The sequence below is a fragment of the Oncorhynchus nerka genome, linkage group LG26 (genome assembly GCF_034236695.1).
Source record: "Oncorhynchus nerka isolate Pitt River linkage group LG26, Oner_Uvic_2.0, whole genome shotgun sequence".
NCBI lineage: Eukaryota > Metazoa > Chordata > Actinopteri > Salmoniformes > Salmonidae > Oncorhynchus > Oncorhynchus nerka.
Genome location: NC_088421.1, coordinates 13,657,477 through 13,680,769, shown reverse-complemented (window position 1 = coordinate 13,680,769; position 23,293 = coordinate 13,657,477). Strand labels below are relative to the sequence as shown.

At 40.7% G+C, this 23,293-nt stretch overlaps 1 protein-coding gene across 1 annotated transcript in view; it reads left to right on the top strand.

Annotated features, from left to right (window-relative positions):
• LOC115110334 (ubiquitin carboxyl-terminal hydrolase 31-like) overlaps positions 1-23,293 on the top strand; it is a 63,643-nt gene that overhangs the window by 35,679 nt on the left and 4,671 nt on the right.

Genomic DNA, 23,293 nt, shown 5'->3' with positions numbered 1-23,293 from the left:
AATGGCCTCTCTAAATGTGCAGTATTGTTACTGAACACAATGCCACAGATGACTACAGGAATATCCACCAGAGCTGTTGGCAGAGAATTCATTGTTCATTTCTCTACCATAAGTCGCCTCCAATGTCATTTTAGAGAATTTGGCAGACCAGCCTCACAACCGCAGATCACGTGTATGGTGTCATGTGGACAAGCGGTTTGCATTGTGAACAGAGTGCCCCATGGTGGCAGTGGGGTTATGGTATGGGCAGGCATAAGCTACGCACAACGAACATAATTGCATTTTATCGATTGTCAATTTGAATGCACACAAATATTGCAACGAGATCCTGAGGCCTATTGTGAGGCCCATTTTTTTAAGGTATCTGTGACCAACAGATGCATATCTGTATTCCCAGTCTCATGAAATCGATAGATTAGGGCCTAATGAATTTATTGACTGATTTCCACATGAACTGTAACAATCAGCTCTTTGAAATTGTTACATGCTGAGTTTAAATTTTTGTTCAGTATAGTTGCATTCTAAACTGAAGATCATGATTAGTTGCTCAGCTTGGATCAAAAGTGTGACACCAATCAGGTCCCTGGAAACTGGAGTTGCTCATCCCTGATTTAGGGTATGGTTTATGCGTGTATAATCATTGTATGGATGTCAACCCCAACACATGTCATCGTTACCAATCAACTGCGTTACATTTAAAAACGAATTTGACTACTACCACCGATTTCTGGACGCTAGCTGTGCTACCCAGCTAATACGAATGGTTGTGAGCATTTAGCATTCACTTCTTCTGAACTTCTACATGTTATGCAGTGAAAAAAGAGACAATACATCAATCATTAAGGATATGACGAATATCCACTTTGTTAGATCAGATTTGTTGAATGTGCCCAATCTGGACGTTCCATTGACTCCTTTATCAAATCTTTGCATGTGTAGTCTTCCAGACGAAGAGAGAACATTTTCACCGTCGGGTGCGTCATAAAATGAGATTTACCTACCGTGACTTTGAGATAAGCCATTGATATCTACCTTCCTAATTATGTTTGTGAAGAAAATAAACAAACTAATGAATCAAATCAGCCTATATCGCCGATATGTTAACTTGGAAACCGTATAGTTACCCAGGACGATTTTAAGGTTCTTCATTTTATATATTTTTAATTGGTAGTATAAAAAAAAAGACAGACAGAAAGTGAACTCAACACAAAGTCTTGACGTGTAATGCAGGGGCAATTTACAGCAATTCAGCAGGGCTGGAATCCAGCAGACTCCTCCTCAGGCTCCTCTTTTATTTTCCTAGAGGATCCCAGAGACAGTAATGAATCATAGTTTAGACCATACTGCAGTGTAAGCTCTCAGTTTATTAAGCAGTCAGCAGCTCATTGCTTTTCATCCTACCGAGTGTCATTGAAATAGATTACGGGCTGACATGCTGATGTTCTCCAACCTATCCTTCCTTCTCCTTTCTTTTCCCACCACCACCTGTCAAACTTCATATTGCGGTTACAGAAGACCATGAGATAAACACACACACACACACACACACACACACACACACACACGCACAAACGTACCCTAGAGCAGAGCAGAGCTGGCTTTGGAGTGTGTGTGTGGTGACCTTGACTTGTGATCTCCCCTGTGTGTTGAGGCTGTTTGGCTGAAGGGAGGAATTTAATCACCTCATACTCTTGTCTCTTAGACAGGTTCACTGACATTCAGGGAAAGGACAAAGGATATGCTATAGGAGGGTGTTTTTCTAAGTAATAAGCAGGGGTTGGTACCAAAATTATTTTCCAATTTCGTTCTGAACAGAACCACATTATTTTTTCATTCCATTACACTGTTTCCTTACCAGCAAAATAAAGTTCTGAACCAGTTATATCATTCCTTTCTGTTAATTTTTTTACCTGTGAAATCAACAGTTTTTTACATATAGCTTATCATTAAATTATGATGGACAGACAAGTGTGTAGCCTATGGCGCAAGATGTGACTGACATTTAGTAGGCCTATAGTATCCTTAACTAGAATTGAACAAGCTTATCCATTCTTCTCTAGCTAATAAAAAATCTCTCTCCCTATCTTCTGAATCACGATTGTAAAGCCAGTACAGTAGCATGTGGTAACGTCAGTACAGTAGCATGTGGTAGCGTCAGTACAGTAGCATGTGGTAACGTCAGTACAGTAGCATGTGGTAACGTCAGTACAGTAGCCTGTGGTAACGTCAGTACAGTAGCCCGTGGTAACGTCAGTAAAGTAGCCTGTGGTAACGTCAGTACAGTAGCATGTGGTAACGTCAGTAAAGTAGCCTGTGGTAACGTCAGTACAGTAGCATGTGGTAACGTCAGTACAGTAGCATGTGGTAACGTCAGTACAGTAGCCCGTGGTAACGTCAGTACGGTAGCCCGTGGTAACGTCAGTACGGTAGCCCGTGGTAGCGTCAGTACGGTAGCCCGTGGTAACGTCAGTACGGAGGCCTGTGGTAACGTCAGTCCAGTAGCCAGTGGTAGCTAGTGGTAACATCAGTACGGTACCCTGTGCTTCGGAGAGGAGAGGGGCAAATAGCCTAAACACACACTGGCACAGATTCTCAGCTGGCAGGCAGATACTGGAATAAGTTTTCTGAGTGACCGAGTGAGGGCTTTGCATAGGCACATTGTTGAGTTTTTTTGTGGGACAGAAAGAAATGCCTAAAACATTATTAACCGGTTCCCATTCTTTTAAAATAACGGTTCTGTTCCGGAACAGTATGGATTACTTTCGTTCCATGTTCTGTTTCTGTTCCTTGGCAGGTAGCCTAGCAATTAAGAGTGTTGGGCCAGTAACCAAAAGGTTGTTCGTTCAAATCTGCTGTTTTGCCCTTGAGCAAGGCAGTTAACCCCCAACAACAACTGCTCCCCGGGCACTGATGACATGGACATCGATTAAGGCAGCTCCCCGCACCTCTCTGATTCGGATGATTTGGGTTAAATGCGGAAGACACATTTTGGTTGAATGCGTTCAGTTGTGCAACTGTCTAGGTATCTCCTTTCCTCTAATACATCACATATGCAACATACAAGTAAGACGTCACATAAGTGACTAACTATGTATTGTTTTGTTGGAACTTATTACAGTTTTTTTTACAATCACTTTAGCACTAATTTCGGAACCTTGATGTCATTATTCAAAACTCACAACCAATGACACAAAACTCACAACCAATGATAAAAATGCAAATTATTCAAAACTAACACTTTTTCCAATTGCTTGGATACAATACACATAAAGCTAAGATAATTTGTTCACTGAACTAAAATCACCTGTTCAAAATGACACAATTTAACATCAAAGTATTACCATTTCAAAATGCAATTCACACATTACATCTGAGATGACTGTCTATTCATTTCATTACAATGATCTAACTATCAATTGATACGACTGCTCAAAATGATAAGTAACTGTTGCATTACTCTTACTCCATAGTTTTATGGAAACTGACAAACAATGTTCCATGTTTAGATCATGAAAGTTTCAGGATAACGAGATCCATTGACACCAATTACCGTGGAACATGAACCAATTGGACTACATTTTCTATGGGTGTAATGTTTCATCATCAATCTTTATCAGACACTGTTTCTATGGTCCCATGTACCACTTTTTCAGACCATGTTTTCAGATTTGACATTACTGTACACTCACCGACCACTTCATTAGGTACACCTATCTAGTACTGGGTAGGACCCCCTTATGCCTCCACAACAGCCTGAAATATTCATGGTGTTTTACGTTAAGAGATGCCATTCTGCACACCACTGTTTAAACAGCTGTTATTTGTGTAACGTCTGTTGTCGGGAGAAGGAGAAGACCAAGGTGCAGCGTGGAAAGTATTCATAATACCTTCAAATCAATATGAATACTTGAACAACAACAACAACAACAACAACAACAACAAAAAACAACAAACGAACAGTTATGCAAGGTGCAATACACAAAACAACTACCCAACTACCCATAGTGGGAAAACAGGCTGCCTAAGTGTTGTCTCTGATTGAGAACCATGACAGACAGCTGTCCCTGATTAAGAACCATACCCGGCCAAAAACAAAGAAATACAAAAACATAGAAAAAAAGAACATAGAACGCCCACCCTAGTCACACCCTGGCCTAACCCAAATAGAGAATAAAAAGCCTCTCTATGGCCATGGTGTGACTATTTGAGCATTTGTGACCTTTCTGTTAGCTTGAATGAGTCTGAACATTCTCTTCTGACCTCTCTAATTGACAAGGTGCTTTTGCCCACAGAAATGCCGCTCACTGAATGTGTTTTGTTTATCGCACCATTCTCTGTAAACTCTAGAGACTGTAGTGCGTAAAAATCCCAGGAAGGAAGCTGTTTCTGAGATGCTGGAATCACCATGTGTGGCATCAATAAAGTTCCTTAGATTACGCATCTTGCCCGTTCTAATGTTTGGTCGAACAACATCTAAAGCTCTTTACTCTATGTACTCTATATATTGAGTTGCAGGCAGCCACATGATTCGCTGTTCGAATGTAACCTTCCTTGATGACCTAAATCAGGTCTGTAGAGCTGATGACATGACCTATGTAATTTTGTGGGATAATGTCAGGTTCCACCATGCTCAAATGGTGCAAGCATGGTTTCAGGCCCAACCACAATTTACCACCCTTTACTTACCCCCCTAATCTCCTTTCCTTAACCCGATTGAGGTATTTTTCTCCACATGGAGGTGAAAGGTAGGCGCCCTCACGAACAAGCCACCCTTCTCCAGGCCATGGATGACGCATGCAATGACATCACGGCAGACCAGTGTCAGGCCTGGATTCGCCTGAAGATTCTTCCCAAGATGTTTGACTAATGAAAACATCCATTGTGATGTGGATGAGAACCTGTGGCCAAATCCACAAGTCCGGGTTTAGGGAAATGAAGAAGTACAGTAATCAATCCTTTGTTTTGCTTTTTACAGTAAGCCAGGTGAGGAACACTGCAGTTGACGTTTTACTGTATTTTTTTTTGTTTTTTTGTAGCTATTTATTTTGCTTTGATTCAAAGAAACCTATGTTGTGATTTTATTGTATTTCATCAATAAATTTCATATTTTGTTCAATGATTCCACTGTGTCTGTAGTATTCTCTCTACTAGTCCTTTTACAGCGATTATTTACATGTAGTAGGATAATGAAGCATGTGTCACATATTTTGTACTACAATATTTAATGATCGTACGAACAACTACATTGAACAAAATATGAAATTTATTGATGAAATACAATAAAATCACAAAATAGTTTTCTTTGAATCAGTGAAACTATCGGTATCTTGTGTGTGGGTGATCTAAATGAATGTTCCTATGGTATTTCGTGATAAATTTGTTATTTGAAACAATGATTCTGCAAGTGCAAAGTTTCTTTAAAGATATGAATGCACCATTTAATCTTTTGAACATTGGACAGCCTGTGTTACAAGTGATGACTGTTTTGAGTTTAGAGTTTTGAAAAATGACCACAAGGTTCTGAAATTAGTGCCAAAGTGATTGTAAAAAACTGTAATTATGCTGCAACTCAACCTCCAGATATTACACTGGCAAAACAAGTTGGCTCATGCAGGAATGTAATTTGCCACCCATATTTTGCCCAGCCACTTGTTGATGTGGATCTATTGAGATAAGCGTAGAAAAGGTCCACTACACCCCTGGCTAGCCTGGCAACCCATGAGTACTCTCTCTCTCAGTGGGAGAGAGGGGAGCTGTAGTGGCTGAGAGGAGACGCACAGCAACAGGAATCAAAGGGCCTTTTCACCATTAACTACAGTGCACTACAGATGTCGGATTTTTACTTGATCACACTATTGCCAGAAAACATTTCTGCAATGCAGGAAATGTAAAACTTGTATTTGAATTTTAAAAGGATTTTGAAGTTTGTAATTTCTATTTTGAAATGTAAGACTTGATTTTCCCTTACAACATTTTTTATCAACCCGTAAGAAAATGTCCATTAATTATAATCCACAAAATAATTCACATTTCTTATTGCTGTAGGATTATTTTCCTGCTGTAGCAAACCAGCTCAAATTAAGATCCTACATCTGTATGCCTGGAATCAGCTTTCATTATGTCAAGTTATCCCTCTCTCTAATGTGCTGTGAAGTGGCTTGGTTTTTTCCACCTTCCAAGTTGAAGATGCTTATTTGTTGGCTGAGTAAAGTCAGCATTGATGTTGCAAATTGGTATATCGGTACTTAGTATGAAGCATGAAATATAGCTGGTGGACTGTCAATCCGGTGGCTGCTGGCAATCTAAAAAGCTGCTGGGCTAACTGTGACAGAGTACCTCCGGGCTCCAGTTTCTGGAACTCCAGTTTCCGGAGCCGGTAACTCTAGAGCGCCATAGATTTGCCTGATGTGTAATTAATGGCAAGGGGACAGCGGATAGAGATGAAATGTTGTTGTATTGTTGAAATGGAGTCTATATGGGTCATATCAGGGTCAGCCTGAGATGTGTTGGGACTATCAGTGCTCCCGGGCAGGCAAGCTGGGAATTTGTGTCATCAACCTGATATTTTTGCACACAGGACGAGGAATGAGGGCAGGGGAAATTACATATCACAAAGCCGCAATGGCGTGATATTTGTGATTTTAAGGTGTACGGTGACAATGCATTGCTTAAATAATCATGACACCTGAGGACTGTCATGGTTATTCACGAGACTTATGTTATGTTTGCTATTGTCAAAGGCTGTGTCTTCCCATTGTGGCAGATCTGTTGAAGAGATGAGTTAGTCACTGTGATAAGTTTAGCCTCATGAAACACACCAACCACCTTGTTAGAGAAGGACTACCACTCTATTGCGTATGATGTGTGACACATCTCCGTCATGAGATGATGCTGGTTATTGGTAATAAATGCATGGTTCAGCATGGTTCTGATCTTTATTGCCAATAAAAAGACCACAAACAATATGGTCATGATATATTCCCCATGAAGGATGTTGTGGTGTTGAAAGAAATATGAGTTTCAGAACCTTCACAGAATCGTATCTGCCAGGCTTCCATAGTCCTGACTGAAGGGGTTCCAAGTTGGATTTCCATAAGATAACAGATGCGTGTGTCACTTAGTATGTGTAAGCTTTTCAGTTTTTATGGCATATAATAGCTCATGCAAATTGTAATCAGATTTTTGTGAATACCCATAAATATTGGAAAATGAATTACAAGCCCACAATGTTTCAGACATGAAATATGTATTGATGTAAAGTGGTAAGGCCTGCTGTTAGTCAATGTGTTGCAGACAGCATTACAACCAAGACTGGGAGCGGAAGGTATTTTCTGTTGTTGCCAACATTAAACCCAAATGGGATGAATGTGGCATGAAATATGGCCCTGAGCGGGAAGAGCAAAATCGACTGGAACTAGTGCTTAAGTTTAATTGCAGACATTTATTGATTTAAATCCGCTCTACAGAATCCATACAAAAGATTAAAAGTCAAGCATTTAAATGTCCCACAGCATGAGCAGGAGAAAGGAATGCTAAAACATGCAGTGTGATAAACACAGTGAAATCCCACTGTTTCATAAAGCTTTACGTTCACTGTGTTCAGTAAGAGAGAAGCGAGCCCCACTTTATCAGAGTCTATAAGCCAATCAACATGTATGCCCATCTCACATCATGCCACCAATCGCTCCTTATGGTACAATAGGGATTTGCAATGAAATATTCCAGAAGTGCTGATTGAGAATGATGTGCTGATTGAGGAAAGGTGCTATCTAGAACCTTTAAGGGTTCTTCGACAGTCCCCGTGTTATTAGCCTTTGAATAACCCTTTTTGTCTCCAGGTAGAACCCTTTCCACAGAGGGTTCTACATGGAACCCAAAAGGGTTCTCCCTGGAACCAAAAAGGGTTCTCTTATGGGAAGAGGCGAATAACCGTTTTAGAACCCTTTTTTCTAAGAGTGTAGCTAGGTAACAAACAATTGTCATCTATTCTCCTTTTCTACCAATGAATAGCCAGGTGCCTCAGGTTGAAATGTAACTGTAACTCAGCCGTTAAGAGAGAGAGTGTGATATATAAAGGAACAAAAAGGATAAAATGTTCAAAAGGATAAAAGTCCAATATTTTACAGGTAATGTCCCTGATGTATATTAATGTAGTACATAGCATTAAGATGCAAGAGACATGGCATATGAATATTTATTTGACCCTCGTCTCTGCCAGCAAGGTTCTATGTATTCTTACTCCCTCTCAATCTCTCTTTCCCTGTTCTTGGCTGACTATCTATCTCACCATTTAAGTGGCTGTACATTTGAGAGTATCCCACCAACACGAGAAGCTAAGTTCCCCTCGCTGTGTCTGCTGTGTAGAGACTAGAGTGGGCTAGGCCCGGGCTGAGCATCGGTATGAATGATACATGAAAAGTTGTACAGCTGCACCATTGAGAGCATCCTGCCTGATTGGTTGCATCACCGCCTGGTATGGCAACTGCTCAGCCTTCAACCGCAAGGCACTACAGAGGGTAGTGCGTACGGCCCAGTACATCACTGGGGTCAAGCTTCCTGCCATCCAGGACCTCTATACCAGGCGGTGTCAGAGGAAGGCCCTAAAAATTGCCAAAGACTCCAGCCATCCTATTCATATACTGATCTCTCTGCTACTGCACTGCAAGCGGTACCGGAGTGCAAAGTCTAGGTCCAAAAGGCTTCTTAACAGTTTCTACCCTCAAGCCATAACACTGCTGAACAGCCATTTGCTGCTACTCTCTGTTTATTATCTATGCATAGTCACTTTACCTCTACCTACATGTATTACCTCAATTACCTTGACTAACCTGTGCCCCTGCACAATGAATCTGTACCGGTACCCCCTGTATATAGCCTCGTTACTGTTATTTTATTGTTTATTGTTTAATTATTATTATTTATTTATTATTTTACTTCAGTTTATTTGAGTAAATACTTAACACTTATTTGTCTTAAAACGCCATTGTTGGTTGAGAGCTTGTAAGTAAGTGTCACAAGAATTTTCAATCCCAATGATGATAACAATCAATATAGCTTTGACCAATTCACCCTAGGTTATGAAGCTAGGGTTAATAAGAATTAGGTAAGTCCCAGAATTCTGCAAAAAGGTTGGTTCTTTATTCATGAGAACGTTCTAAAGTTAACCAACAGTTGAACAGTCTTTATAACCCCCTCTACGCACGGCACGCACCCACAGACACACACACACACACACTTTTATCACTTTTCTACCAGCCTTGGCAGTTTCTCACCATTCTCTCCTCTCCTCCCTAGATTAGAGAGGCCTTGGAAGGGCCCTCCTGTTGTCAGCTTTTTCAGAGTTATCATGTGTCGTCTACCAGCCTCTGTTTTCTCAACCATACATTTCTCCCTCTTAACTTGTCCCACACAGTCTTATAATTCTAAAACATTTCACATAGTCTTATACGTTTCAGGGTGTAATTCTTTAGTCATTAATTTAAACATATAAATTCCCTCATCAGTAAGCATTTCACTGCAAGGTCTACACCTGTTGTATTCGGCGCATGTGACCAATAAAATGTGATTTGATTTGATGTTGTCTGGTGGGTAGACTGTATGGCTTTACTGGATAACATCTGCTCAATGGTTGTGCTTCGGTATGACACAAAGCAACGTGTTTATCTCCTTGGCTACAGTGCAGGGCCCCAGAACACCCATCTGTGAGAGAGAGCACAGAATTGTCATCAAATAATGAACACAGCATATTTTACACTTACCAGACATTGTTATCCAGACCGACCGAAAGGCGCAATTAGGGTTAAGTGTCTTGCTCAATGGTACATCGACAGATGTGGCTCAGGGAATCGAACAGGCAACCTTTCAGTTACTTGTCCAAAGCTCTTAACCGCTAGGCTACCTGCTTACCCCTCTGTCCCACTGTTAACCCATAGCCTATTAGAACAGTTGCTTTTGGCAACAACTGGATAAGGAAAGGCAATGGAGGTTGGTTTATCCTCTGGGTTCTTATATTGGGGCTAACTGACAAGTTTTAAGGTTCTGCTATAATTGGGTGAGAGCTAACACGTCTCTCCGATTTACTCAAACTGTGGCAATGTAAAGGCCAATATGCCTACAGTATGTGTAGCTGTTTGAAGTGGATACACCGAAGCCGAAGCACCATAGTGCCCTCAAAGCTCATCACTAAGCTAAGGACCCTGGGACTAAACACCTCTCTGCAACTGGATCCTGAACTTCCTGATGGGCCGCCCCCAGGTGGTACGGGTAGGTAACACCATCCTGAACACGGGTGCCCATCATGGGTGCATGCTCAGTCTCATCTTGTACTCCTTGTTCACTCATGACTGCACAGCCAGGCATGACTCCAATACCATCATTAAGTTTGCCAATGACAAAACAGTTGTAGGCCTGATAGCCGACAACGACGAGACAGCCTATAGGGAGGAGGTCAGAGACCTGACCGTGTGGTGCAAGGACAACAACCTCTCCCTCAGCGTGATCAAGACAAAGGAGATGATTTTGGACTACAGGAAAAGGAGGACCGAGCAAGCCCTCATTCTCATTGACGGGGCTGTAGTGGAACAGGTTGAGAGCTTCAAGTTCCTTGGCGTCCACATCAACAACAAACAAACATGGTCCAAGCACACCAAGACCATTGTGAAGAGGGCATGACAAAACCTATTCCCCCTGGCATGGGTCCTCAGATCCTCAAAAGGTTCTACAGCTGCACCATCAAGAGCATCCTGACAGGTTGCATCACTGCCTGGTATGGTAACTGCTCAGCCTCTGACCGCGAGACACTACAGAGGGTAGTGCGTACGGCCCAGTACATCCTGCCATCCAGGACCTTTATACCAGGCGGTGTCAGAGGAAGGCCCTAAAAACTGTTGGCTGAATTGACTCCAGCCATCCTAGTCATAGACTGTTCTCTCTGCTACTGCACAGCAAGCAGTACTGGAGTGCCAAGTCTAGGTCCAAGAGGCTTCTAAACATATTCTACCCCCAAGCCATAAGACTCCTGAACATCTAATCAAATGGCTACCCATTTTTCTTAACTGCATTGTTGGTTAAGGGCTTGTAAGTAAGCATTTCACTGTAAGGTCTACATCTGCGTATTTGGCGCATGTGACAAATAACATTTGATTTGATATTCTCTCCAAAAAGACTTGAGAGGTTCATGAGGCGAAACCATATATTTCATTAATAATGTCAACAACCAGAGACAGAGGTAGTTATGGTTGATGACAGGCTTTTATACCAAGATAAACACATACTTACATGATGTGAATCATGTATGAAGTATAATATACTCTACACGGATGACCTCTCAGTAACAAGTTACTGTTAATATGTCGTTGTTTACTTCTTACTTGGTAGGCTACTTGTGTAGAACTTGGGGCAACTTACATTTACATGCTGGTAGTTGTTTTTGTATTCAAAAGCATTTAGAGCATAAATACATAAACTACAGCAAAACAAAAACATTCCCATGAAGATTTCCTTGTATTCTTTATGGTTTCCTTTTGGGCTTGAGTGACAACACAGTGCTTTCTATAACAGTTTGTATAAAGTGACATACATACAGTTGAAGTCGGAAATATACATACACCTTAGCCAAATACATTTAAACTCAGTTTTTCACAATTCATGACATTTAACCCTAGTAAAAAATCCCTGTTTTAGGTCAGTTAGGATCACCACTTTATTTTAAGAATGTGAAATGTCAGAATAATAGTAGAGAGAACAATTTATTTCAGCTTTTATTTCTTTCATCACATTCCCAGTGGGTCAGACGTTTACATCCACTCAATTAGTATTTGCTACCATTGCCTTAAAATTGTTTAACTTGGGTCAAATGTTTCAGGTAGCCTTCCACAAGCTTCCCACAATAAGTTGGGTGAATTTTGGCCCATTCCTCCTGACAGAGCTGGTGTAACTGAGTCAGGTCTGCAGGCCTCCTTGCTCACACAAGCTTTTTCAGGTCTGCCCACAAATGTTCTATAGGATTGAGGTCAGGGCTTTGTGATGGCCACTCCAATACCTTGACTTTGTTGTCCTTATACCATTTTTCCACAACCTTGGAAGTATGCTTGGGGTCATTGTCCAATTGGAAGATCCATTTGTGACCAAGCTTTAACTTTCTGACTTATGTCTTGAGATGTTGCTAGAATATATCCACATAAATTTCCTACCTCATGATGCCGTCTATTTTGTGAAGTGCACCAGTCCCTCCTACAGCAAAGCACCCCCACAACATGATGCTGCCACCCCTGTGCTTAACAGTTGGGATGGTGTTCTTTGGCTTGCAAGCCCCCTCCTTTTTCCTCCAAACATAACGATGGCCATTATGGCCAAACAGTTCTATTTTTGTTTCATCAGACCAGAGGACATTTCTCCAAAAAGTACAATCTTCGTCCCCATGTGCAGTTGCAAACCGGTCTGGCTTTTTTATGGCGGTTTTGGAGCAGTGGCTTCTTTCTTGCTGAGCGGCCTTTCAGATTATGTCGATATAGGACTCATTTTACTGTGCATATAGATACATTTGTACCTGTTTCCTCCAGCATCTTCACAATGTCCTTTGCTGTTGTTCTGAGGTTGATTTGCACTTTTCACACCAAAGTACGTTCATCTCTAGGAGAGAGAATGCGTTTCCTTCCTGAACGGTATGATGGCTGTGTGGTCCCAAGGTGTTTCTACTTGCGTACTATTGTTTGTACAGATGAACGTGGTACCTTCAGGCGTTTGTAAATTGCTCCCAAGGATGAACCAGACTTGTGGAGGTCCACAAAAAAAATTCTGGGGTCTTGGCTGATTTCTTTAGATTTTAAAGGTAGGCCTTGAAATACATCCACAGGTACACCTCCAATTGACTCAAATTATGTCAATTAGCCTATCAGAAGTTTCTAAAGCCATGACATCATTTTGAGGAATTTTCCAAGCTGTTTAAAGGCACAGTCAACTTAGTGGATGTAAACATCTGACCCACTGGAATTGTGATACAGTGAATTATAAGTGAAATAATCTGTCTGTAAACAATTGTTGGAAAAATTACTTGTGTCATGCACAAAGTAGATGTCCTTACGGACTTGCCAAAACTATAGCTTGTTAACAAGAAATTTGTGGAGTGGTTGAAAAATGAGTTATAATGACTCCAACCTAAGTGTATGTAAACTTTAGACTTCAATTGTATTTATAATCTGGATGCCGACATTGCTTTTTCTGATATTTCTGATATGTTTAAACCTTTTGGATCATGCATGTATTGTTATTGTATTGTTAGGTATTACTGCACTGTTGTAGCTAGAAACATAAGCATTTCACTGCATCTATGAAAACATCTGCAAATCTATGTATGCAACCAATACACTTTGATTTGTTTTCAGTGAGAGGTTACTTTGACAGTATTAATATGTTCTGATTTATCACAACTTCCTGCGGGTCACTTCCTCTTGTTCCTCCTTGTTGTGCTGCAGCGAGCCAGCAGCTGCATCTTCATAAAAGTAATGAGAAAATGTCTCTTACTGACAAATGTATTGAAGTACCAATTTACTGGCCAAGCCTGCTGTAAGGTTATGTTTAAGATGCAAATGTGCGAGGGGGAGTTAGTGTTTACGACTAGGTCATTAACAAGGAGCACATTGAGCATTTGAATGTTGAGTGTCTCTGTTTATGGAGGCTGGATGACAAACTGAACATCTTCTTACAGTCAACTCCCTCGATCTTCCCATGACAACATCAACATAATCTGGCTCAGACTGGTTTCAGGTAAAAGCATTTAGTGACCTAGTATAGTCCTGTGGGCCGATAGAAACAGGTGGCACTTACACTATATATGCACAAGCCTACAATCAATGCCAAGCGTCAGCTGGAGTGGTGTTAAGATTGCCGCCATTGAACCCTGGAGCAGTGGAAACTCGTTCTCTGGAGTGATGAATCACACTTCACCATCTGGGTTTGGCGGATGCCAAAAGAACGCTACCTGCCCAAATGCATAGTACCAACTGTCAAGTTTGGTGGAGGAGGAAATATGGTCTGGGGCTGTTTTCATCGTTCGGCCTAGGCCCCTTAGTTCCAGTGAAGGGGAATCCACATCAGTTTGATCATGTAGTGTATATAATCCACATAATCAACAAACATAAAAGCAGTTGGTTTCAGTTGCCCTGTGACCTAACATAGGTTAACAACTAAACATTTTGGTAGCAGATAGCATTTAGTGTATTCTAACAGCATAGGCTAACAATAGAGCAGTAAAACATCAAAAGTAAGGTCCAAACAGATCATCTGATAAATGTGTTGACTATGAAAGAAATAAAATACACAGTGAACAAAATGTGTATATATATATTATATTTTATTTCTTTCATAGTCAACACATTTATCAGATGATCTGTTTGGACCTTACTTTTGATGTTTTACTGCTCTATTGTTAGCCTATGCTGTTAGAATATATATATATATATATATTTGTGTATAAAATAAGCAAATAAAAGACCAAGAAATGTCTTCAGGTAAATTGTTTGGTGTGTGCATGGTGTGTTTTGTCCATCTCGGTTACCTTATGCCCGCCTGACCTGCCAGCTGATTTGGCGGCCATCTTGCATAGGCCCCTGGCCACTTGGATAGTTGAATTGATTTTATATTGGATAATTAACAACATTGAGTCCCAGATCTGTTTCTGCTGCTTTACCAGTTCCTATTCTCATTGTCACGATTTTAGCAAACGGTGATCCTATGATGGTGTGTTCTCTATCTCCTTTGGTGTATTCATAGTACTGAATCTTAACAAGCACACTTTGAGAATCCAACTTTGAACCACATTTAGAAACACACACAAAGTGTGCAGAATTCAATAACTGAACAGCTCCAGGTACTGGGAAATGGAATCACTTTATTTGGGGTTCCTGTGCCTCCAAAGATTTAACAATCTAGCCCAGGGGTTTCAAACATCCGGGGTCCAATCCGGCCCGTGGGTGGTTTGAATAAAAATATAAATATTTTGGGATTTTTTGTTGTTGTTGAGACAAACCACTAATATACCAAATGGAAACAGTGTAGTAATGATAATGGACCTACATTCATACAGTTTCTTGACTATTTCCAGCTCGCTAATAATCACCAAAACGAAAGCTAGACAATTCCCAAACAATGGATAGAGGAATTTTTGGGCAGATTTTGACGGCGAGGAAATATAACCATTTTTCAGTGCAGACATTCAAACCTCGTTGAAGACTGAATAAGGCCCCTGGGGCATGAGTTTGACACCTGTACTCTAACCAGTGTGGAATTCTGCTGCTCATATTTAGGGGGAATTCTCCAATTACAGTAATCATGGGGGAATGGAAAAGACAGAAATAAAAATATGATTTAGTAACACCTTTATTCGTTTGACACGTAATAATAAAGCAACCGAGACAAGGAATTACAAACACATTAGCTCATTCTCCTAAGCCCTGAGAAATATTAGCACAGTCGGAGAATATTCATTTATGAATAAATAATGGTGGAACAGTTTATGAGGAGGGCATCTGGCTTCATATTTTGTATTAGCTGCTGCACTCCTATAGCAATGTATCATGATAAAAAGGATTCATGGAGTTATTCTAAAATATGGTTTCCCATTCCTCTGGAACAACATTGGAGAAGGAGAGTAGAGGTATGAGCCTTGAGACCACGACCAGAGAACTTAGAAACGACATCATTCATTAGGCAATGGTTGATCAAATCAATGGCTGCTACGTTCTATTCGTTTTTCATTAGCCTCAATCTATATTTGCAGTGCAGTGACAGTGGTTGTCGGTTTACATACTGTACAGTGCTATCCTTTCATACTTTAGATAAGGACTGCTCTCTTGCTCTACCCTTGCCTTGCATACTAACCTTTCAGTGAAACACTACTATTTTGGTATGTGCTAAATGTTGATTTGTTTACACGGCAATATTAATGCATCAAGACAGTGCATTTGTTATGAATCTCAAAGACAGACTTGTCTGCAAATTCACAAAGAAAAAACATCCTCATACAGGTAATATAATGGGGGGAGGGGGAAGCCTCAAACGATGTGACAGAGTGGGAAAGTTGCCAAGCCAACAGCCACATTGGGTGTGCTGTCACTTTATTGTCAGAACATAAACTCTGTTGTCATAAACAAATCTCACACGGAGGCGCTGACCTCGCCTCGTCTGATTGGCAGGTCCAGGTAATTCTTATCGCCGTGAGTGAGAGCATCTCACACGGCTGTCAAAGCCGTTGAAACCTGATGTCTGAGCAATTGAAAACCTACTGAGCATCCCATCTGTGGAGATCTGCATCCGCTGAGCTGTGTTATTGAGGGTTATCATACCTGGTTGATCGCTCAGCAGCACAGACAGCATGCTCACTACCAACACAGCAGGAAGAGAAACATGGAACATTAATCCCACGTTGTGTGTACCCAGCAGCAGAATCAATACAATATACTCACTGTGTATGGCTGTCTAAGTTGGTGGTGGTCGTGAACACCAGAAAGAACATCTGAAGCGCTATCTACTGCACCACTTGGTTGCTCCACTAGACTGGGGAGGCCTGGTAGGTATTCGGACAGATCAGATTGATTACCATAGAGCAGACCTGTGTACAGGAGAGTATGTGAGGTGAGCCTTAGTAATACACTGACAAAATACAAACCTGGTCTCAGAACATTTTGTGTTATTCTGTACGTAAATCCAAGACCCTCCATTTCGTATGATATGTTACATTTCGTGTAGTATTTATTCATTTGTGGATGTCCATCATCCATTTCGTATGATATGTTACAAATTTGCAAAATGTACAATATGTTATGAATTTGCAAAGCGTATGACATGTTACGAATTCCAATTTGTTGTGGCTAACATTAGCTAGATGGCTAGGTTGCTAATGCTAACATTAGCTAGGCTAGGGGTTAGAGTTAAGGTTAGATGTTAGGTTAAAGGGTAAACTTTAATACAGGAATATCTATCCTGATTGTCTAGTCACTTAGTCCCCGAACCAAATGTACATATTACCGAAACTATCTCGTACCCCTGCACATTGACTCGGTACCGGTATTCCTTGTTATTTATTGAGTTACTATTTTTTTTATTTGTATTTGTTACTTTTTAACTTGGCATTGTTGGGAAAGGGCTCATAAGTAAGCATTTCCCGGTAGACTATTCGGGGGCATGTGACAAATAACATTTGATTCGATTTTTTACACATACTTAATGCATACACATGGTTCATTACATTTGAATATATAAGATATGTACTGACTGAAATGTAACCGTACTCTTTGAGAAATGTCAATTGAAGTGACATTTGGGATTATTGCAAATTACTCTAAAGATCATTCTATAATTATGGGGAACCGATTGTGTGTGAACAGATTCTTTTCTTTGGCGAGCGTGTTATCTCAAAGAAAACAAACCTCTTGAAAGTAGAACATCATGGCGTTGCTATTTGGCCTGTTCATGTGCCGGCAAATCTATATTAAAATCAGTCCATGGTTTGGATGGTAAAGATAGCAACAAACAGTCTGTCTATGTCTCTACGCTGGGTTAATCTTTGTGTATTTGTTTCTTCAGATAACACCAGAAAGACTTGTGAAGGAAATTGTACCAAGGCATTATCAAAATGATAATGTGACATGTTGTTTTTGCTAGTGTGGTAGCTCTTTTTCAGGTGGTATACAGCTTCTGAGACTAAACGTAGACGTAACATGGTAAACGAGAATCACACTAGACACTCAAATTAGTATGATATGTTACGTTTGTTATGGTTACATGAGACAGAAGGTTACTTATGGCAAAAACAAAAGGAGGGTGGTTAGGTGGGCGTATAACGCGAATGTCTAGCAACCCAAAGGTTGCATGTTCAAATTGCAACATGGACAACTTTAGCTCATTTGAAACTTTGCAATTAGTTACTACTTTTGCAGATACTTTGCAAGTACTTAGCATGTTAGCTAACCCTTCTCCTAACCAAAACCGCAACACTTTAACCTAACCTTAACCATTTAACCTACCTCCTAACCTTAACCCTAAATGTAATATCTAGCCTAGCTAATGTTAGCCACCTACCTAGTGTTAGCCACAACAAATTGGAAATCGTAACGTATAAGAATTACATTTCGTAACATATAATAATTGTAATTCGCAACATATCATATTAATTGTAATTTGTGACATATCATAATACGAAATAGATGATGGACATCTACAAATGAATTCATACCATAAATAACATATCATCCTAATTTGAGAATCCCGGATTTTCGTTTACTATGTTACGCCTACCCCTGAGTCCAGGTTGGAGGTTTAGATGAGGGCCTCACCATGCTTCAGTGGTCATGATTAGGGATATCATATGGCCTTCAGCCAGGGATTCCACACCACCACTGGGAATAGTTTTCCACCACACACACACACACGCACGCACGCGTGCACACACACACACACACACACACACACACACACACACACACACACACACAAGGAATATGTCAGCCATCAATCTGGGAGCTGTCAGCTGTAACCCGCTGGACCTGTCACAGAGAAACAGCCCCTCTCTCCATGGTAACGTTTTTCAATGGCCAGTGTCTGTAGCTATCTTGCTCTGAAAGTCAGCCTGTGAAGGGCTGATTGACTAGTGTTGGGGAAGAGAGGCTAACAAACAAGTAGTGTGAGAAAGTACGAGAAGAGACAGAGTGAATATCCTGGACATTGATGTGACAGTTTGATGTGGACTAACTAGCAATGACAAACACTGTTGTGGATAGTGGAGATGAGGGAGGAAACAAAAAAAACTCCTTAGAGAGAAATTACCCGTGTTCAAGACCGAAGAAAGAATTGATTGTACCCAGGGTGGCACATGCTTCCTAAAATCATACATTTTTATTCAAAACTACATTCCCTACAGTAGATCATCTCTATAGATAATCGGCTTTACAATGTTTTACGGTACTTCAGACCAGCTATAAGCAAGACACTTGGAAATCCAATTAAATTGTGACATGATTGCTACTATTTCTCAGAGTTGTGTGCTGCCCCCACCTCGACCACCCTACATCACAGAAGATGAGACCGTAGTGTTTTTATTTCTAACTTGGCTTACCTCTGGGTCCTTAGTAACTGTGCGCCCGGTGCGGTGACCGTCTTTAATAATCTGTAGCTACAGACAGGTTCATGTTGCTGACCTTTAGCTGAGCTGCCACATGCATATTAAGCCCAGGTTCCTGCACTCCTTCACTACTGCCTCTCTGTCTACGTCTTCCCAGAGCTCTTACCGTGAATTCCAACCTGCTACTCCAGCCCTCAAGAATCAATTACTATCGATTTTCTTACAAAGTTCCCCGCACTCTCTAGGGCAGAGTCAAAATACGGGACAAAGGAGATAAAACCGCATGTGAATTACTAAAGTAACTCGCCCTTTACTGTGGGAGACTGATATTATTGAGTGCAAAGAGGAGGACGTCGGTTCCACTCTGCTTCAAAGCACGGAGAATGTGAGTAAATGGCATCCTCTGTTAAGTGTGGGGACATTTTAAATGGCTTGCCTTCTGGAGCTCTGCCAAGCCACAAATCCCTTTTTATGTCATGGTATGACATGGCGTACAGAAATGCAGGGAGATATGCCTGTGCAAAGACAACCTGGAAGGGTTCTTATTATACTCATCTGGCTTCACTCTGGCATGGTTTTGGCAACCCACATGTTGTTTATTGCAAAATGCTAATGAAACTAGCGTGCCATTTCTCTTCCAGCAATATCAGCTAGAGGGCAACAAGCACCCTGGGGAGGGCCTCCATTGATCAATATTCAACTCATTTTTCTGAGTTTCAACGTTCGTCCGCCCTTGGAGAAAAAAACCAGCACGACAGATTTTTTTTTTTGTCAACACAGTGATTAGATTAGATTTACTGGGCTTTTATTTCGATGGAGTCTGGCACTGGTGGGAGTGGGACTCATTCACAGCACATATTGTTCAAACAACATTTCCATTCACACTTCTATTTTTCTCCCCTGGCGTCACCGTTAAAAGAACATCCATCCTGATTCTCTCTCATGCCTACAGCTGGAATCTCAGACACTGAAATCAGTTTAAATGCATCCTCATAACCTGGACTGGCTGACAATGGAAGTGGTGGTGGATGTGTTGTGGGGGTAAATTGTGTAATATCTCTACAGGTACTCACCAGTACATGAAAGGGATGTGGTTTTGTGTTCCAGGGGCATGTAGAGCTGCCAGACAGAGGAGAGGAACACAGCAGGGTGGTGGGAGGAGGTTGACAGATCATCTGGCCTGCTAGGCTCAGCCCTAATGGTCTGCAGATTACTTCAACAGAAGCTCTGGCTATGGACCGACATCATTAACTACAGGTTTATACTGGCTGAAAGGCAGAGATGGCTGGCATCTGACTGCCCTGTTAAGAGAAGTCTCAGTGAGCAGAGCTGGTGAGAAAAGAAGAAGGGGGCCGGCCTACATAACACCAAAGTTTGAGTTAGCAGAGGTAACTTTGGTCAACTCTGATAACGTGTCATACGAAAGTGGCTCACCTTTTAGCTAGCCATTTCTATGGCAACGCATGCTTCAGAACTAACCTTCTCCAGGGCAGGCTAACTCACCCTGAATGAGATGACTCAGCCGCATGTTGTGCACCAATGAGACCAGATTCCCTCATTCACCATCTCCTTCATTTGAGAAAGATGACCGGTTAAATATATTAATCAAAAGTGTTTTGTAAAAAAAAAAAATGTCATTCAAATACCTATCACATTACACATTGAGTAATGACAGGATACATTTTAAAGATCATGCACAGTAAAACTTTTCTATGACAAAAATGATTGGTCACACTTTATTGGGATAGTTCAGATTTTCCATCTGTATGTGCTCTACAGATGACCATAATATCAACAAACTATCTGTTGATAAGCAACTGCTTGCTAAGGTCACAGTTAGGGTTATTGTAAGGATTTTTGTAAGGGTTAAGGTTAGGGTAATAGTTAAGATTAGAGTTAGTAGATACTTCGTTGAAATGTTACTGTACTATCCTAATAGGTGCGGGGGGGAAAGGTTATCGTGTGCATTGATTAGCACGCCAAAGCACATCAAAAAGAGCATTAAAAATAAACTTCTAGCCTATTTTACATCATAGCCTGCTGAATTTGCAAGATACTGTAACTTATCTTTCATTATGATTTTCACAAAAATGGTTTGATGGTTTCAGCATTGTCTCAATCAACAGTTTGGCCTTTGCGCGTGCATGTCGCGCAGTTACAAGCCCGCTAGAGTTAGCGGCAGGCAGACGAGCAATATCCACCGTCATAGTACGAATGAAGCCTGAGCTGGAATGTGAAGCTAACTGAAGCTGGCTAGCTTTATAAAAGCCTGAGTAGATCTAGTTTCATTCGTAGTATACCCCTCGGGCGTTTACATTTGTTGGATGACGTGAAAAATAGGTCTTTAGCTACGCCAACGATATGGGTTTTGCATCTAAAGAAAGATGCATATGCAGAAAAGAACCCCATAACTACTGTAAAATATGGTGGTAGATCTTTGATGTTATGAGGCTATTTTGCTTCCACTGGTCCTGGGGGTCTTGGTTAAGGTCAACCGCATCATGAACTTCACCCAGTACCAAGACATTTTAGCAAAAAACCTGGTTGCCTCTGCCAAGAGGCTAAAACTAGGCCAAAAGTGGATCTTCCAGCAAGACATTAACCCCAAGCACATATCAAAATCCACAAATTAATGGTTAATTATTAACCACAAAATAAACATTTTTCAATGGCCATCTCTCCGGACTTGAACCCCATTGAAAACCTGTGGTTTGAATTGAAGAGCGCAGATGGAAAGATTCTGTATGGAGGAACGGTCTACGATCACTCCCAATGTGTTTCCAATCTCAAAACATTTTTCAAAAAGGCTCAGTGCCATTATCCTTGGAAGGTGAGGTAGTGGAAGGCATGGAAAACAGGGGTGCTAATCATTTTGACCACCACATTTTTGAGAAAAAAAAAATATACTTGTTAATCATCCCTTTCTCTGAGCAATTGTATTAATATAAAAGTAATTTGCAAAACATTTTGAGCATACAATACAGCTCAGTATGTATTATTTATTTTACAGTATTCTTTGCACATCTTAATCAAGGGTGCCAATATTTTAGGACCTGACTGGAGATTAACACACACACACACACACACTGTGTAACAATGAACAGAAGAGATGAAGTCATCAAATTACGAACTTCTGAAATCTATTCAGTAGAAGTGTTTAACTAAGATGCCAAACATGAGTAGAGAAGATCTGTGAGAAAACATCCTCCCAAGACTCAATAAAACATGTAATCGTTCTGTTAAAACACACGTGTTAATGTGTGATGAGATGAAAGCGGTACCATTTTCTGCAATGTGCAAATCGAGAAGACATGCAAAACATTGCTAAAAACACATTTACAAGCCCCGACACTTCCCTATTCGCTGCTTGCGATAATATGCTTCAGAAATAGCTGCTCCAGACTTGGAACATAGCACCATCTTGTATCTGTAAGAGCATGAGGCATTGACTTGTGATCTCTCACACTCACCACATCCATACACCACCACCACCCAACACCAACATAATCTTTAATGGAAGGGGGGAGGATGGGAGAGATGTATAAAAAATAAAATGCTGTTCATGCTGGAAATGTTGACTGTTGGGTTCCGAGTAACAAAATGCATAGGCTCTGGATTGCTGCAGGAGTACTCCTTGCAAACATCAGGCAGTACTGTAAATATAAGGAGTCAGCACCCTGCTAAAGGCTCAGGGTTTTCTAACTTCATGGAATCACACTTTCAAATTAATTGCAGTACATGCATTTGATTTGTCCTAATGCAATGTAAGGTGGGGTCAGGCGTGGAGGAATGAACCAGTTATACACTCACAATGAGGGAAAAAAACTATTTAGTAAATAATCCCACAATAAGTAGTAGGCTAATTACATGACAGTCAGAATTATACCAAATAAATTCTACTTGTTTTAGGATATTCAGTTGGACAACTGATGTCAAATCAACTGGCTTTACTGTGCAAAGCAAAACATTCACAGGAGACAAGCTCCCTCTAGTGGGTTACAGTGGATAACATTATTTCATAATACTGGAGATATGTAAAAGATTTGTATTAAAAAAAGGGACCATGTACAATACAACATACTGCTTTACATATTTTTTTTAATGACATTTTACATGTTCTTGCATTGGTAAAGCAACATAATGTCTCTTTCAAAGAAATGCGTTCTTTATAAAATAACA